Source organism: Ursus americanus, chromosome 8 (genome assembly GCF_024610735.1).
Source record: "Ursus americanus isolate L20-20 chromosome 8, mUrsAme1.1.p, whole genome shotgun sequence".
Classification (NCBI taxonomy): domain Eukaryota; kingdom Metazoa; phylum Chordata; class Mammalia; order Carnivora; family Ursidae; genus Ursus; species Ursus americanus.
Window position 1 is genome coordinate 36,439,863 of NC_142134.1, and position 14,575 is coordinate 36,454,437.

The 14,575-nt window shown below is 33.4% G+C and overlaps 1 protein-coding gene across 1 annotated transcript in view; it reads right to left on the bottom strand.

Annotated features, from left to right (window-relative positions):
- LOC148109563 (uncharacterized) overlaps positions 1-14,575 on the bottom strand; it is a 285,598-nt gene that overhangs the window by 102,731 nt on the left and 168,292 nt on the right. The window lies entirely within an intron of this gene.

The following is a 14,575-nucleotide window of genomic DNA, read 5'->3' on the forward strand; positions in this document are numbered from 1 at the left end:
GCTCTCAAATTTTAAAGTAGAAATTGAGGCCCAACGAAGTTAAATGATATGCTTAATAAATCCAGTAACAGAACCAGTACTAGTTGGTTGAAGTACTCATTTAGCATTTTTATTCATTCACTACACAAGAGTGTCATTTCTATTATTAGTTGGCAACCTTTTTCTACTTTTAATTACAAACCTAAATACCTTAAAAATATAAAGCATATGTAGTATTTATAAATAGATCTTGAAAATTAATGAAATTAACCCAAAAAATGAACTAGGGATAAATTAATAATTTTGTTATACATTATTGCCTATATATGATTTATATCATTTAAAAATTTGATTTCATACTGGAAATAATCTGCTTTTACAGTTATATCATAAGTCATATAATGCACTTTCAAAGTCAGTGCTAAACTAGTCAGCAGTGCCCTTTATCAATTAATATTAATTCCTAATGTGAAAAATATTTTAAAAATCATCTCTATTCATTAGTTTCACACAGTCCACTTAATGCTATTTATTTTTAATAAAGATCTGGCTATTAAGTAAGCAATTTTTACTTCAAATACCATTTTGACATTTGAATAAATAATAATTTTAGTAATGTCTGAATATGGACAATTTCCTTTCCGTATACTTTCTACATACAAGTAAAGGATTGTCCTCTCCTATAAATGGTCCATTCAGAACTTTTATTTCTCATTAGAATATGTGAATAAATTCAAGTTACCCTAGTATAAGTTATTCTTTCCTTTTCCACAAAAAAGAATGAAGGAGAGAAAAGGACCGGTGTAGGGAATGTGCAGAGGGGGACAGGGTTAGGGAGACAGTTACGGAAGGAAAAAAAGAGCATGCAAAAGAGAAGAGGAGAATAAAGAGAGGATTCCTTTATTTACATGTTCTCTACATCAAATCTGATACAGTTATTTAAATAAACACTAGATTTTGAAAGATCCTTTGAATATGTCAGTTCTTATTTCAGGAGTATACCAAGTAAGGTGAACATGTAAAGGTTATTAAAAAAAAAAAAAAAAAAAGCATTCTGTATCAGGGGCTCCCTAAATGGAGCTGGAGAATAAAAATACACGGAGGAAGCCAAAAAGAGTGATCAGTCAGAAAAGGCATAGTAAAGATATTATTTTACGATATAATAGGGAATCAGATTAATATTGATAGGATTATCATAAATTAAACTTGCTAAGCAAATCTGGATGAAGACTTTAATATGAAATTCTTTACCATGCTTGACGTATTAAAAGATGAAAAAAAAAGCTAAAATCTCAATAAAAAAATTACATTATTCAGGTTGAACTATAGTGCCATTTACTGTCAATATATTTACAGGCTAATAATTCTCACCCCATAATTATCTAATAAAAGGGCTACTAAAATGGGTATTTTTTAATCAATCAAAATCCAAAATTCAAAGCTCAGTTTCTATCTTTAGAGTTTCAAAGGCTGTTTAAAAACAGCCTTTCATTAATAAACGACTTCAACTACACCTGAATTTTAATTCCTGGACATATCAACAAAGGGTACTGACAAACTTTCAGGATTGTGGTTTCTGTAAAACATTGTTCAATGATTTTTTTTTTTCTCAAGGTAAAATACATCAAAACTAACATCATGCTGTTATTTCATCATTCAGGCTATTGGATGTGACAAAGACTTCTAAAATATTATGAAGAATGGTTTACTCCAGAAATTTCAACAGAGCATCTTCTTACAAAGTCCAGATTTACTTCCCTGTTCAAAATACGGTGTGGTAACGGTGCTTCACTGACCAATTCATTAATCCTATATTCCAATTCTACAACTACACACCCAAAACATCTTTGCAGTAAAATACAGATAAGAAAGAGAATCTTTAATATAAACTTAAAAGTCTCTTCTTTTCTTAAAGAGATCCAATATACCACTTAGGAGCCTGCAAAGGCCGATTACTATTTTCAAATTTTTTATGGGAGATGAGCAACTGCTATGGTTATTCAAATTTTCCCAAGATAGGTACTTATATGTAACACTAAGAAAATATAAGAAACGAAACAGGACTAATTTCAACCAGCATTAGAAATCCTGCCATTCTAGCTCTGTGGTGCAAAAGAGGGAGGAAAGGTTGGTGAGGACATAGATATGAGCTAACTAGAAACTGAGAGGTAGAAAGATGCTGTGAAAAACCCAGTTCTCTGGAGGATTAAGGTGGAGCTCATGTGCTTTCATATTCTCACATTTGCCCCACTTCCCTTTAGGATATCCTTTGACTACAGGTATCTAATGCTAGCCAGACCACAGCAATGGAGGGTAACTCTGTATTAGTTACATCTTTCCTGTTGCTTAATGTCTTTTGTAAATTTTTTTGAAATTCAAAAACTTTTGTGAGAAGACAGCAAAAGTGTTACAGGGGAAAAACAAAACAAAACAGAGGCTATATTAATACGCAACAAAGAAAAGGCCTGTGATTAAAAGACCTACCTTTATCTAATTTTGTAATAATTGCTACATGATGATGTAATGATCCGATGACATTTTCTATAAAAATGAACTAGAGGGTCGCCTGGGTGACTCAGTCGGTTAAGCATCCGCCTTCGGCTCAGGTCAAGATCCCAGGGTCCTGGGATCAAGCCCCATGGCCAGCTCCTTGCTCAACGGAGAGCCTGCTTCTCCCTCTGCCTGCTTCTCCCTCTGACTACCGCTCCCCCTGCTTGTGCACACGCAGTCTCTGTCTCTCCCTCTGTGTCAAATAAATAAATAAAATATTTAAAAAATAAAATAAATAAATAAATAAATAAAAATGAACTAGAAACTGTATTATCATTATGTATTATTTTATAATTTTACCATTATATTGAAAATTAATAATGAAATATAAATCTTTATTCTACTAAATCAAATTTCTGTTCTTCTCAGTAGTAACAGTAATATCTTCCTTACTATATTAATAAATGATTAAATAAATTACATGAACATCTGTTCCATAGTGCATAGGACATAACAGAAACCCAATGATATGAATTTCAGTGTGATGAGTATCAAAAAAACCCAAGTACTGTGCTCGCTTCGGCAGCACATATACTAAAAAAAACCCAAAGTACTATCCAAATATATGTTATTGGGGTCAATTTGCACATAAATTTATTAATGGGAAAATATATGGGTCTGTAGTAAATTTATAATAAGTGCATTATACCTTAATATAACAGCAATAAAGGTTTTCCTCTTGGATGAGTTATTTGGATGTGACAGAGAAGGCAGTGACCGGGAAAGCCCAAAGTGTGCGGGTTGCTCTTGATATTTACCTACACTACATGTTGTCAGAGATCAAAGTGCTTCAAATGATAAAATACTCAAAAACTCAGTTCAAATTTGTCAAGTTGGCAATGATTTTCCAATGTAAGTTAAAACAGGAATCTCTCCTTCCAGAGTAACATAAAAAAATGTGATCAGTATAACATGATGTATGTGTATTCCCATAAAAGCTTTAAAATACCAAATTTTGGTTGATGTAGGGCATTATCAAGGATAGTAAATTAAAATCTTAAGCATCATTAATGGCAGAAATGGGCCAATATTAAATTTGAATTTGTATTCTAAATATATTAAGCATGAATATACATGATGTGAAAAATCTAATGTTATTTTATTAATTTCAAACTTGTTAAAAGTGCACTTTCTGCTACAGCTAAAGTTAAAAGAATTTTGTTACTGGATATCATATATGTACAGGAAAGGTGTCAAGTATTTGGGTGAAATGCACAATCTAGGTAGCACTTCACAAATAAACCCTTTTCCTTTTTAGCTATCAGGCTATAGTAAATGCAATTTAAAATATGTATCTCAATTCAGATGTGCTCTTCAATCTACGGTGAATAGTTTGGTGAAGACTCCTTTAGTTCATTGTTCCTTATTTGTTTATTAGCATTAGCACAATGTGCTCTCTCAGAAAACGGAATAAAAAAACCTACAAGTGTTATTCTTCCCAAACAGCTGAGTTATTCTCCTACATATCAACATTTTCCAAATTTTTTACAGTATTAAATTTATTGCTTTGCATTCTAACTGAAGTCCATGCCAGTCAAAACATCTTCTATCTTACCATTCCTTATCTGTTTTAAATGGATTGCAATTGCCTTATTTTTTAAATGAAAGCTTTAATTTGTTGTGGTATTTTGCTGAATGGATTTAATAACCTGTTGTAATATTCATAGTTTTTCTATTTATTGTATATGATTAGCCTTATAGTATGTTATACCTGTGGCTAAGAAATAGTCCAGTACAGTGAAGCAAACTTATTAGAAATGATCTCTATAGCCTTTTGCCCAGGGATAATCTTTCAGAAGCTATATACTCAGAAAAGTTTTTACAATACACTTCCTCTGCTCTTTTCCTATTAACAATTCTTTTCAAAGGTGGTATCAGAGAGAATTACTGCTACAAATACTTACTGATACATGTATAGTGATAAGAAGTATTCATTTTCTTCGGATATTTATATATATATATATGCTGAGAATAAATGTCAAACTTTCATTTTCAAATATTTATCACTAGATTATCCATAAACAGACAATCAAAAAATATTGCTAATTCAGTGCATTTGATCAGGAATGAAATGAAATTGAAATGAAAAAGAAATCTATTAAAACCTTAATGTATGAAAGAGTTAATAACACTAAGGATTTCTCCACTCATGGCTGAGAACTCTGAGACACAATATAACAAAAAGTGTTTGTCTACAAAATTCAGTTTCTTCAAATTTACAATGGAGAGTTTATATGATTACACATGCATCACCACCAAGTTTTATAAAAATCTAGGCATTCACAATTTTTGGCAACAAAGCCAGCAAACAACTGCTTGCTTCCATTACACTTGTAAGAGGCAATTTGAGAAGTTACTCCCCAGGAATTAAATTTTGTGGATAAACATTTTAGCTAATTGCATTATTGTCCTCAGAACACTGAAGGCAGCACTAAGCCAAACCAAGAAATCCAATTTATTCGTTTCTTTTTTTCTTTAAGCAATTAAATTCTCTTCCACTAACACATTCTAGAACTCAAGAAAAAAATGTATATACTATATATATTACATGGATTGGAAAGATATAAAAGAAAGTTTTATTTAAGTGTAAAATTTATGTTTTAAAGAAGGAAAAATGTGGTCCCCGTCGGCTGAATAAATTCTAAAGGTATATATTTCAAAGGTTTATATAAAAGTGCAGTGAAGGGAGTTCATCATTTGAACTTTCATCAGGGCTGAGACCTCTGCTATTTGCCAACAGTTTACAGAACACTGAAACCGTCAGTTGTAGGCTCCGTGCAAAGTTTTTTTATCTGATTGTTTTACCCTGCCTTTAATGTATCTCTCACGCTTCCAAGATCTGTTCTCTTTAAAACAACAGTATCCCAATAATACTTTATAATTAGGTCTCTACTAAATACATAGTAATATAAAAAGGGTCTCTTCATATGCCCTTCAATTTCCTCTTAAGTATCTTTCCCGAATACTCTATCACTCTGGAAAATTATAATCCTCCAGAACAGAATATTCCTTAGTCTCTAATGAGTCTTCTGGCCTTGTCATGACCATTCTCTTAGAATGTCCATTCTCTGTTCTCAGTAATAAAATCTTTCTCATATGCAACCAGTTCTGCAAAGCTTTACCAAGGCCTTTTATGCAGAATTAATTACTTCCTTCTTCTCATGCTTTACTACGGTACTTTGCATATTGTAAGGTAGTTAGTTGTACATGTTTCTGTATCCCCAGCTAGACTTCTGATTTTCTCTAGGTTAGGACAGCATTATCACTCCAGAACACAGCAGAGGTCTTACACACCAGATACGAATATAATATGTACCAAATAAATGACTTTAAAAAGAAATTAAAATAATGTGTTTTAAACTTCATTCCTCTTCAAGATTTAGGACATTCCTTAGCCTTTGAAGTATGCTACTTCATGAAATAGTAGTTATTTTGCACTAAGCATATGCAACCAAAGACGATATTTTTAATATCAGTCTCCCCTTCTTTTGAGTACTTGAGCTTTAAGTTATTTCAGAAAATGCATATTTACTTCGAAAAGATTGAGAATTTATTATGAAGCCTATGCTTCATAATTTGGGAGGCACTAATTAAATTTCTACAGACATTTTTTTTTTAGAAATTTGAGAAAAAATTTCAAATACAATTCTCAACACAATCATGTAATTCTACAAAATAAGAATATGAATTTACATTTAATCATATTTACTTAATATAAAACAAAATCCAGAATTTTTCAAATTATTAAAATTGTGAAAAACAGTAGGGAAATTAATAATTCTGTAATATTCAAGCTTTCTGGAACTTAGTGAATTTTTATCAAAACACCAAATCTGGGGGCGCCTGGGTGGCTCAGTCAATTAAGCATCTGCTTTAGGCTCAGGTCATGATCCAGGGGTCCTGGAATCGAGCTCCATGTCCAGCTCCCCACTCAGCGTGGAGTCTGCTTCTCTCTCTCCCTCCATCTCTCCCACTGCTCATGCTTGCTCACTCTCTCTCTCTCTCACATAAATAAATAAAATCTTTTAAAACATACACACACACCAAAACTGTTTTTTTTTTAATTGTACATACTTTTTAAATTTTTAAAAAATGTATGTATCCTTGCCTTCTGACAAAGTATATTAAACATACACACAAACTTTTTCTTCTCAATGATCCAAGATCATCACAGAATTGCAGCATCCTATTTTTTTTTTTTTTTTTAAAGCAAGAAGGTCCTTTATGGATAATCTAGCGCTGCCCTCACTAATTGGACAAATGAGAATACTACAATCCAGAGAGATTATATGATGTTCCCTGGGTCTCATAGCAAGTTAATGGCAAGACCAGGCCTAGAGTAAAGGTAACCTGATCCACAGTTCTTCCTAATAGGAACCATATCTATAAAATGTATATAACGCAAAGGCTCTTACATACATACAGAAACTGTGCTCTGACATATAATAATCCAGCCTGCTATATTTACTAAAATTGTTCTGAATGACTTTTAGTGGCTATGTGGTCCCTACCCTTAATACACTGTCAAATTTCATGGTTAGTTTTTAGTATTTCTATCCTTGGGTAATTTGGTACTACTAATCTGCTGGGTCTTCAACGCCAGATAATCAAATTTGTTATTACTTACTATAAACTATTTGCTGAGGGTCTTTTCTATGTAAAAAGCACATAAGCTTTAGTTAGAATAAAACAGATTAATATTGCATCCAGTGCAGGAACAGTTAAGCTTTAGTTTTTTGTGGTTAGTTGCTTTAGGGTAATTTACTAAAGAAAACAAGACGCACTACTAAAGAAAAATAAAAAATATCACAGAAGGAAAAAAATCTCAAAAGCAGCATTTTCCACTTGGATGATATAACTTTCCTTACCTAAATTCAGAGATCAGCAAAAACTGGTCCTGACATAGGCTAGTATTAAAATATTAATAACTAAGCACTTGAAAAAGACGAGTTTCTGCAAAACACTAATTTAAGTAATAACAATGGCACTTAAAATAGAAATAAGATAGAAACAGGAACAAAATCCAGTAAAACAAAATAAAACACAGAAATAACTTAAAAATCATGAATGTGCACTTAACCAGGTGACCTGACAATCCAACTCTTAGGTATTTACCTCAGAGAAACAAAAATTTGTGTACACACATACACACACAACATATGAATATTTATAGTAACATTATTTTCACCAAAAACTAGAAACAACCCAAATGTTCTTCAACAGGTGGATAAATGAACTGTGGACATCCATACAGTAGAATACTGCCCAGCCGTAAAGAAAAAATGAATCATCGATACACTCAAAAAACAAGGACGAATCTCAAAGGCATTACGAAAAGTGAAAGAAGTCAATCTTAAAAGACTACTCACTGTATGATTCATTTACATGACATTCTGAAAAAGCTAAAAATATGGACTGAAGTATTATGGAATAAAGAACAGATGAGCAGTTGCTAGGGGTTACGAACAGAAGCAGGGAATGGCTACAAAGGGACAGCACAAGAAAATTTTTAGGTTATAAAACTATTTTGTACCCGACTTATAGTGATGAAAACACAATTCTATACAAGTCCCAAATCTCATAAAATTGCACACAGAATACAAAACAAACAAAAACCTATAAGCATAGATAGACAGCTAGAGAGACAGATATACAAACAGATAAATAACAGAGATGGTTGTATATGTATATGCATTTGTTAAAATTCCTCAAATATTTATAATGGTTAATTTTAAACATATGTATTCAATAAAAAGTTTTAAATGCATATGCCTACTTTAAAAAGTCATGAACAAATCACTGTACTGAAAAAAAAAAAAGTAGCCAAAAATGAAATGATTTTTAGCTTTTAGCCATGGCACAAAGTCTCGATCTATAAATACTTATAGCGTAGAGCAGATTTCTCTCTTTTCAATATAGCTTCCCTGATTCAGGCAGAAATGAGCAATCTTTTGAACCACCGTAATATTTTTTCACCACCATGTATTAAAGGCAGTAGTGAACAGTTTTAGATGAAAATCTGGTAAAGTACAAAGATCAGGACACAAGATTCTGTCCAGGCCACTCCTAATTCAGGGTTTATTCATAAAAAATAATAAGAGAACATGAACATCACAATCCTCTTAGAGATTTGATTGGACTAGCACTTTTCACTTACCACCCATATTCAAGGTTAACTACAAAACTAAAAAGCTGTATATACATCCATACTGTTCATTCTCAACTAGTCTTTTTGTTTTATCTTAAAAGTACTGAGCTAAAGTACTTTCAAGATGAAAAAACTGAAGGAGCTCTGTTTGCATTCCAAAATGATGGTGGTTACTACCTTGTTTGCCACATTAGGAAAAGGCATGGTGTTAAAAACAGGCAGAGACTACAAAAAAAGACAGGAGATGAAGAATGAACTTTGTTTGCTCTGATCGCCGGTGTCTCTTGTCACACAATTTATGTATAATTATTTTAAATGCTCACAGTTTTAAAATTTTGTTTGTATTATTTTTTTTCCTTTAGTTTTAGGTATTCAGCACTGTTCTGAGATGTGAATGTTTTAGGTTTAGGCTGATGAGTGAGGTAAGCAATGACAAGTTACTTTATACAGAAATTGAAATTTGTAACAATAATCAAAGAAAAATATGAATTTTTAAATCATAAGTATTTTTCTGCCTTACATAGGTTTTAATTTCCTAAATGGCAAACTTTTATCAGACATTTAAAATACAACATTGAAAAATGATTAAAGGAAGAAGATGAGGATACAAGCAAACTGACAGCTTATACAAGTACAAGTTGAAAGGAAATTTTAACAAAACCTATCAAAAGCCTTAAAAAAAGAGTCAGACACTAGGACTTAGTAAGTCTACTACTGAAAATCTATTTGAGGGAATAATCACTTATATACAAAAAGATGTATATAAATATATATCTCAGTAGTATTTATGATAAGTAAAATGTAGTGAAAGGTAGTTAGTAAAAGTAAAAAGGTAGTTAAACATGTTTTTATCCTCATATGTGTATGTTATTTGTTTATATAAAAGCTAACTAAGAATATGCATTAAAATGTTGATCATTGTTTCCTCTGGATGTGGGACTATGGGTAATATTAGTATTCTTTCTTTACAATATTTTCTAAATTTTCTATAATGAGTATGCATCAATTTTACAGTATAAAATCTAATTAACATTTTTAAATGATTAAAATTTAATTGAGTACTTTTAAGATATAAAAGTATTAACAAAAATGTTTGGTGAATAAAGCTATGTTTACTGAAAATACTGATCCAAAGATACTAAGTTATCGGTTGTAACTCATGTAAGCCTTTGTAAAACTCTATTAAAAAAGGTTTGGGGCGATTGGGTGGCTCAGTCGGTTAAGCATCTGCCTTTCGCTCAGGTCATGAACGCAGGGTCCTGGGATCGAGTTCCGCTTTGGGCTCCTTGCTCAGTGGAGAGCCTGCTTCTCCCTCTGCCCCTCACCCTGTTCATGCTCTCTTTTTCTCTCTCAAATAAATAAATAAAATCTTCTAAAAAAAAGTTTTCCTTTCATTTTTAGTGAAAAAAGTACTACCTGTTGTTTTGTATATACTCCATTTGCTCTTTACTGCTTCATGCCCATTCTGTGGTTTAAGTAGTGGCTGACAACTTTTGCTTTGCTCAACTGACTGGCAGCTATCATTTGAATGCCAGACTTATCTTTATGCAAATTTCCAAAGGTCACCATTTATGCATGTAAATTCTGAAGGGCACTAACTCTACAGCTGACAGATTCTGACAGCCACTATATCTCCAAGAATGGAATTAGCAAGGCTGACTGTCTGAATAATTAATGTGCTTTTACTCTGCCCATGGCCAGTTTTTACATCCTGCACTTTCTGACTGGTTTTGAAATTAATTAGAAAATGTAATTTCATAGCAAACCAAAACTTTTTTTAAAAATTTCTATAAAAAAATGGTAAATGAGACAATTAATGACCCTCGGTTCAAGGTGTTATATTAAAGAGATCACTCCTATCTAAAGATAAAAATTAACACATACCTCTGGATGTTATTTCTGTAAAAAAAAAATTAATACTTTTGTTAAACACACACACACACACACACACACACACACACACACACACACACAAAGAAAGAACCCTGCTCTGTAAAGCTCAGCAAATGGTGCCACCAGCCACTGGGTTGCCATTGCAAACCTGAGTCTCAACCCACCAAGACTTCAACCCTCACTACTGAAATGCAATCAGTCACTAAGACCTGTCAATTTACCTTCTAAACAGTCTCAAAGGTATTACTACCACTCAATCCCCAGGGTTGTTGCCTTAAACCAGGTCTTCATTATACCTCACCTGAGTTATTGCAAATATTTCCTAGATAATCCTCCTGCCTGTAGCTGCAATCACCCACATTGTCTCTCTACCTGTCTAATATTCAAACCTTTCTAAAATCCATGATCAAGGTCAGTTGTCCAACATAAAAGACACTTAAAAGGATGTTATAAAGAGAAAATATTTAGACTATATCAACTAATGGGAAGAGACAATGAACAAAATTGTATGTACTACAGTAATATGTCTAGAGAAAAATAAAGGAGAGGAATGCAGAGGGGTACCGCCAAGCAATTTCAATTTTAAATATGATGTTGAGGTAAGGCTGCCATGAGAAGAGGCTATTTAAAGCCTAGGAAATAAGCATGGGGAGAATGGTGATTGGTTGAGGAACCAATAGGCTAAGGATCCCAAGTAGAATGGCCTAGTGTGTTCAACAAATGGCAATGAAGCCAGGGTAGCTGGAATGCAGAGGAGACTAAAAAGAGAACAGGGTTCTGAGTGTCGTACAGTGAAAATGATGTAGCAAGGAAAAATGAAGGCTGTTGTAATTCTTTAGGCAACAGGGGACTGTGCAGCCAAGGAGATGTTCAGAAGCAGTCAGATAGTATGTGCTGATGGATGTGCAATGTGTACAATTCAAGACTCACTCCAAGGATTTATGCCCAAGGAATTGGAAGAATGGAGCTATTAAGCAAAAGTTTTCTGAGGGTGATGTTTTTGAAAGGTCCTTATTGTTATTTATTACTTTATTTATTTTTACTTATTTTGAAAACTTTGATTTGACATTTTGTGCTTTAATCCATTCAAAGAGGTGCACCTGGGTGGCTCAGTCAGTTAAGCATCCGACTCTTGATTTTGGCTCAGGTCATGATCTCAGGGGTGGTGAGACTGAGCCCCACGTAAGGCTCTGTGCTCAGCACGGAGTCAGCTTGAGATTCTCTCCTATTCCCTTTACCCTTCCCCCAGCTTGTGCGTGTGCGTGCGTGTTCTCTCTCTCTCTCTCTCTCTTTCTCTCTGTCAAATAAATAAATGAAATATGTTTTATTGGATGGGTAAAATATTTTTTATTGGATGGGTATTTTTAATGGATAAAAATTCATTCAGAGTCATTTACTGTGGAAAAAAAATATTTTCTCCAGTACATCCTTCCTTTGAGGTTCAAAAAATTATAGTTTATTTTACAAGCACTTAGTGTCTGTAAGTGCTTAGATATGACTAGCTATATTTTAAATAATATACAGTACATAATTTTACTAACCCCATATTAAAAATAAGGAAATTGAAGTCCAGAGAGGATAAGCAACACCTCCAAGGTCATATATAGTGTCTGCCTCTAAAACTTCACCTCTTTGCTCTGCTTTCTCTCAGGACTGGTTTTGTATTTCATTACTAAAATAGAATGAAGTTAGAGGTTCTCAGGGTTGTAGTGGTGGGAGGTGGGAATGACAGAAGGGCACAAGAGAATTTCCAGGGGCGACAGATATGTTCTCTATCTTGATTTTGGTGGTACTTACACAGCCTTATCTCTTTGTCAAAACAGAATCCTGCATTAAAAAGAGTGATTTTACTCTACATTAATTATACATAAATAATCCTGATTTTTAAAAATAATCTAGCAAATAAAAATTGACATAAATTGATCATAAATTAATATGGAAATACACAAACTTTAAAGTGAATCTCTCAGGGGCACCTGGGTGGCTCAGTTGGTTAAGCGTCTGCCTTTGGCTCGGGTCATGATCCCAGGGTCCTGGGATCAAGCCCCACACTGGGCTCCCTACTCAGCAGGGAGCCTGTTTCTCCCTCTCCCTCTCCTGCTCTGCCTGCTTGTGCTTTCACTGTCAAATAAATAAAATCTTCAAAAAAAGCATCTTCAAAGCACAGGAAATAATTAACAAAACCAAGACAAACTACTGAATGGGAGAATACATTTGTATATGACACAGACAATAAAAGGTCAGTATCCAAAATATATAAATACCTTATATAACTCAACACCAAAAGATAAACATAACAATGAAAATAACAATAACTTTTGGCAAGGATAGGGTAAAACCAGGACACATGAGTGGTGAAAATGTGAAATGGTGCATGCCCTTTGGAAAGCAGTTTGTTAGTTCCTCAAAAGATAAGACATTCAGTTACTGTATGAACCAGCAATTATACCACTGGTATATATCCAAGAGAAATGAATACATATGCTTACATAAAAACTTATATACAAACGTTCATAGCAGCCATTATTCATAATAGCCAAACAGTATTAAAAAAAAAAACCCAACGTCGATCAACTAATAAATGGATAAAGAAAATATGGTATGTCCATATAACAGAATATTATTCAGACATAAAAAGAAATTATGCCCTTATTCACAGAACAAGGGTAAAACTTAACAACACTATGAAGAAGGTAGGTACAAAAGGCCACATATTGTATGATTGCATTTTTTATGGTAACTCCATAAAAGCTGAAAGTATATTAGCTGTAGCCAGGGGACCAGGGCAAAAAGGCAAAAGTGGCTAACTGCTCATGGATATAATCTAGATAAAAATGTTCTGGATTAAATAGTATTGATAGTTACACAACTTTGTGAATATGCTAAAAAATACTGAATTGTATACCTTTTAAAAGAGCAAATTAACGGTATATAAATTATATCACAATTAAAAAACAATGAAACAAACATTGTTAATCATTTAACACTGTAAAAAACCCCATGAATCCTCTAGAAACTTCATATTTGGGTGCCTGTAGCAGTGGTTATGTTAAATATTATAAGGTCTTAATTCCTTCTTATATTTTGTAATGAAAATGAGTTATCAAGGAGAGGATCTGAAATTTTCTTCTCACAACCCTATAAATACCCTTAAGCACTCTGGAGACATCTTGGCTGGAAAATTAAGCTCTAGTCCAGCAAACATGATACTTGCATGGGCTGCTCCAAACCTACTTTTCCAGACTCATCTCCTAACACTGTCCTACCACATGAGTAATCCTTCAGCAACATGAGAAATATCAATCTTTCAATGGCCATTCGTTGTTCCTTTGTGCACTCTTTCATAAGCTCTTCTGTTGGCTTGGAATGCATGACCTCACCTTCTCTGCCTCAACAACCCCGCAGTGAATTTCATAACTTCTATGAGGATTTCAAGAGCCTCTAGCAAAAGTGACTTGCTCTCACTTTTGTTTCCTTAACACTTTGTCAGTGACTCTTACAAAATATATACGGTAATTTATTCTATAGAGTTTCGTATCTTTTCCACCAGCATTTAACTTCTCCAGAGCAAGCATATCTAAGTCTTGCCTGGCTGAATTTTTTGAAAAAGATGATTGAATCAGTCTGTTTTTGTTACTTTAACTAATTTATATCACTAAGTACCAAAAATCCATTTCGTATTCAACATAGTAAAAGAATGTCTACATGCGGCGCCTGGGTGGCACAGCGGTTAGGCGTCTGCCTTCAGCTCAGGGCGTGATCCCGGCGTTATGGGATCGAGCCCCACATCAGGCTCTTCCACTATGAGCCTGCTTCTTCCTCTCCCACTCTCCCTGCTTGTGTTCCCTCTCTCGCTGGCTGTCTCTATCTCTGTCGAATAAATAAATAAAATCTTAAAAAAAAAAAAAAAGAATGTCTACAAAATTTATATGTTAATGTATAGATAAGCTAGTAAATACAAATAAAGTAGATTCAATCATATCTACTGTGGGAAATAGGAAATAA